The 4845-nt window shown below is 43.8% G+C and overlaps 1 long non-coding RNA gene across 1 annotated transcript; it reads right to left on the bottom strand.

Moving 5' to 3' along the window:
• Positions 1–1933: 1933 nt before the first annotated feature.
• On the bottom strand, positions 1934–4206 carry LOC120736849. Its single transcript, XR_005696619.1, has 2 exons — positions 3846–4206; positions 1934–2395 (listed from the first exon to the last, which is right to left on the bottom strand). It is a non-coding gene; the product is annotated as an uncharacterized LOC120736849 (long non-coding RNA).
• Positions 4207–4845: the final 639 nt, after the last annotated feature.

The raw sequence follows: 4845 nt of genomic DNA on the forward strand, positions 1-4845 counted from the left end.
CTGACTCAATGAGCCCATTTTGAGAAACTCACGCCTCTCCCATCGTTCCAATCCCAGCGGGCAGCCTTGTGGGGGTTTGAACAGCCGGTTCAAACCCCCATTTCTTAATTCTTCAATAAGTCAGGGCCAAGCCAGCTCCGATCAGCCAGAAACCTGTTATCATGGTTCCGAACAGGTAGATATGTTCAGCACTCAGGCTCACCCAAGCCCAAACTTCTCGTTGAGAAAGGGGTGTCAATTGCATTTAAGGACCAGTTGATCCAATCCATAATTCCTCTTTTAGGTTTTAGAGAACAGACTGTGAGAGAATGTTCCAGGAAAAATACAAAAAAAACACGAGACTAGACAAGGACATAAGCAGGGAAGATAAGGGAGAGGAGAAAAAGTGCATCCGCCTCCTCCGAGAGCCAAAGGTGACACGGGGGAGCCATGGGCGAGAATGCCCAGACCTCTACATCGGAGAGACCAAACAGCCACTTCACAAGTGCATGGCACAACATAGAAGAGCCACCTCCACGGGACAAGACTCAGCAGTTCATCTGCATCTAAAGGACAAAGGTCATTCTTTCGAGGATGCCAATGTTCACATTTTGGACAGAGAGGACAGATGGTTTGAAAGAGGAGTGAAAGAAGCCATTTACGTCCACTGTGAGCGACCATCTTTGAACAGAGGCGGTGGTTTACGACACCAACTGTCTGCCATCTATAATCCAGTTTTGAGATCCCTTCCCAGATGCTTTAACGCCCACTCACATCCTGGGCCCTCTGACCTCAGGAAATCACATGATAGGGTGGGGCCAGGTTTCACAATGGGCTGATTGGGACCCACACCCACTTTCACACCTTAGCTCATGTGATTAGGTAGAGGATCACCAGGGGGTCCTTTGTCCTTCTCTGGGGGGAAACTCCCACTGGGTTTAAATCTGGGACTCTCCACCATTTGACCTTAGAACTGAAGAAGCTTCCCGGGTGAGAGGTGAAACGTCTTCAGGCAACTCAAAGAAGTCCAGACGCTTTTCTTTCCAAGCTCCTTAAACTACAATGACCTGGGTGACTGAGAACCTTCACAGACAACAGATTCTACCGACAACAATCTGGGAGAGCTGCACTCCCATCATATAACCACTCATTGTATAACCATGCTTTCACAGCACAATTACACTTTGTAACCAGATATAGGTAATACAGCAACATGCTTTATGTGCGTTCATGTGTGTAACCAATAAAAACAACTTGAAGGGGGAAAGGAAGTTGAAATGGGTTGGAGACAACTGCTTCCCTCTCGCGAGTGAAAACCTGAGCTCTGTGTGACTTCGTTCCTGAGTGAGCTTCTGTTTCTCCAGCAGTATCAGGGGTAAAACTCTGACAAACTCCCCCAAAGAAACCAAATTCCAAGAAATCCTAAGATGGAAATGCTTGCACACACTTGTGATTATGTGCAGAGGTCCACCCTACCAGCCAACCTCAGATCTCCACACATGTACAAACTAAGGTACATAAGTCTGCACACATCCAGATATTAACAGATACACACACATTATGCCGGCTTGTACACATACACGAGAGACACGAGAGTTCTTCTTTACTGATGTTTACTGTGCTTCTCTTAACGTACACAGGTACACCGTAGAACTGGTGAATACAAATGTACAAGAAAATTATATTTCAGCATTAAAACATATTACAATATAAAATTCACAAAATATAAACAAACATACCACTTTGGCCTGCAAGTAGACAAACCGGTGTAATTGGAACTTAGGACTTGTTTCTTCTTTAACATTCACACGGCTAGACCGTCACCATGAGCAGCTTCTCTGACACTGGCGTGCACAGATAGAGACAAGGTGGTGCTGAAGCACTTGCCCTTTTGCCCTCAGTCCAAAAAAGTGCCCTTTTGAAAGACGTGATTTTTTATTTATTTTTTTTTAAAAAGCTGCGCGATTTAAAAAGGTGTGAAAATAATGGCTTGATTTGTGCCCCTTCTTCAAAGACACCCGAACCCTGTCGCTTTTTCACCGTCACCGTGTCACGTGAACACGCTTGCAGTTCATTTGTTGTGAAGCGTGTAGCAGCGGCATGACATAGGACTACTTGGAGTAGGCATAGTAGGCTAACTATAGCGACTGGGAGCCACGGCGGACAACACGGCAGCTCTTTCCCTTCCCAACCAGTCGGGTAACCCATGAATCGAGTGAAATTATTCTGTTTGCCCTCTAAGACCAACCTGCAATTGTTTTGTTGTGAAGTAGCTTGTCAGAAACTGCACATGACAAACTTTGCCAGCTTGCCCCCTCCATCCATCCATATGGATAAACAAAAAAAAAAAAAAAACGACACATTTAAAATGTAACCTAAACCATTTAGGCAACCCCCACTCTCCATCAATTCCGACCTTTTTGCATACACTATTGAAAATATCACGTTATGCTATAGGCTACACGCCGTTAGGCAGAGGGCTCTTTTGAGCCCATTTTTCGTTACAAATTTTAGGATGATCTCACGGAAATGTGTGAATAAATAAAGAGTTTTCAAACTGAAGTCAGTGACGGGAAGACATCACACTTTTTAGAGATGGAACTGCAGAAAAACCTAAAACCTTGACATGATTATGAATAATAGAATTATGGACGTTTCTCCGTTTTTGTGGATTAGCCTTTCCATAACTAACGTCATACTGTCCTACTTTGGTAAGATTGAAATTAATGTCTTTGACTGTCTTTAGTAGGTGTCTCTGTAGCCGCTAAGACTGGTGGACCTAAATCTTCACCACCACGACTTTATACATACAAGCGCAAAGGGGAGTGAGCGGGTCAGCGCTCAGGGCACAGAAACTAAGCTGGCCTCAAACACACCATTTATTTTCAGGATAAAACACAGTCAGAACCCCAAATACAAGCCAAAATCCCCGTATACAATAAAAGTAGTGTTGCAACCCGCTAAAAACCCTGCCGGCAGAAATAACTATACACCATTAAAACAAGGCTAAAACATGTTTTCCACATACTAAAACCACTCTCCCACAGTCCCATAATCCCACAGTCCAGCCACACATGGGCGAATGGTCCTTATATGAAAGAGACAGGAGAGGAACTTCTCTTCCAGTATGGTAAAACTCGTCAGCAACAGACCAGGGAGGGGGCTCCTATCGCAGACCTGTCTCCTCCTGACAGCGCGTCGCCGCACAGTCCCGCCCCACTCCACACCTGAACACGGCCTCCCTAGTCTCACCGTCAGATGCAGGCAGAGGGGCATCCCTGCCCTGTCGTGCATTGCAGCCATCGCCACCCACTGTTGCCGTTCCTGCCGTTAGGACTGGATCGCCGAACAACTCGCGGCGCCCCACAGTCAGGCAGCAGTTCGTTCCACACACGTGCGGGGTTGCACGCGTTCCTTTTTCGCCTCCCCACCCTTCGTGCGTCACTCCTCTCTCCTTTTGTCTCTGCGCTCACCATCCCCTTTAACAGGTCAACCTGGCGGCTGATAGGCCACCTTGGGGAACGCCCCCACCTCACAGGTGCCTACAATTATCTGTTTAGTCCACAGTGGGTTAAAGGAACATGGTACAACATTAACACAAATATAAATATGAGGATAAAACCATGCAGTATAAATATCAATAAACAAACATGCAATATAAATATCCCAATAAAATCATGCAAATAAAATCAACACTATGTACCAATACACAGATTGATAAAACATAAAAACACAAATTTCCGCTGTGTGACATCTCCTGTGAGAAAGTTAGAACACCGTCCAACTGTCTAAAGATGCAGTCTTTAGCCTAACTGGTTGTTACTGACTCAGCGATGCTCGCAGACATTTACGCACTGTGTTGTGACCTGATTGTGACAGAACAGTGACGTTGTTATTGGTAGTTTGAAGGGTACGGTGTTGGGGGTGGTGCATGTTAAAAGTTTTGAGAAGCACTGGTTAGACATGTTAATTTTTTTTGGTGTAACATATTGGCAACATTAACACATTAATTTGCTAAAGGAAAAATAGGCAGTTCCCAATTGCCTGTGAAAACGACCATTCTGCCCTGTTCTTGTAATGACCACAGTCAGTCTTATTCGTTCTCATACATTTTGGTCTATTTATTTACTAATTTCAGCAAGCATAATGCCTAGGAAAGAGAGGCTGAGAAAGGAGAAAATAAAAGTCAAATTGCATTTAACCTGTGCGATTTTTTTTATTATACAAAGAAAAGGTTTTCCACATATGCAAAAAGTGCCCTTTTTCCCCCCTGGAGCACTTGCCCCCCAAAATGTCTGTGCACGCCACTGTTCTCTGACCTTACTTCCCAAAACAGGAAGTGACCTCTGCCCTTACCTTATACTTACAAAATTAACCGGTTATTTTCCATGTATCAAATTAACTGTACACCAATCTGATAGGCAAAAAAGGAAAATGTTAACATGCTCAACACAAAAATAAAACATACAAAATAAAATGCGTTAATTACATTATCATTACAAGAGTTCCGCCTAGTGGTCAAATAATAACATTTCACCAACTGTTACACTCCCACCATCACACTATCGCAACAGCATGTGTGATCCTAAAGGAATTTGACCCAACAATGAACTTAGCGAAGGTTAACCAATAAACATTATATTTAGTTTTTACTCTGCTTCAAGTAAAAGTATAGTCTTATGTATGGGTCTCTCTAAAATCGTCTTAGTTGTGTGCTTCCCCTTATTGTCTCTAGTAGAGTCACCAACGAGAAGCTTAACTTTTCTGACTCTACCGTCAGCTCCTGGAGTGACTTCCACAACTTTGGCGAGTTTCCATTGATTTCTTGGAAGACAGTCTTCTTGTAATAACACAATGTCATTTATT

This window comes from Simochromis diagramma, unplaced genomic scaffold (assembly GCF_900408965.1).
Source record: "Simochromis diagramma unplaced genomic scaffold, fSimDia1.1 OVJJ01000197.1, whole genome shotgun sequence".
Classification (NCBI taxonomy): domain Eukaryota; kingdom Metazoa; phylum Chordata; class Actinopteri; order Cichliformes; family Cichlidae; genus Simochromis; species Simochromis diagramma.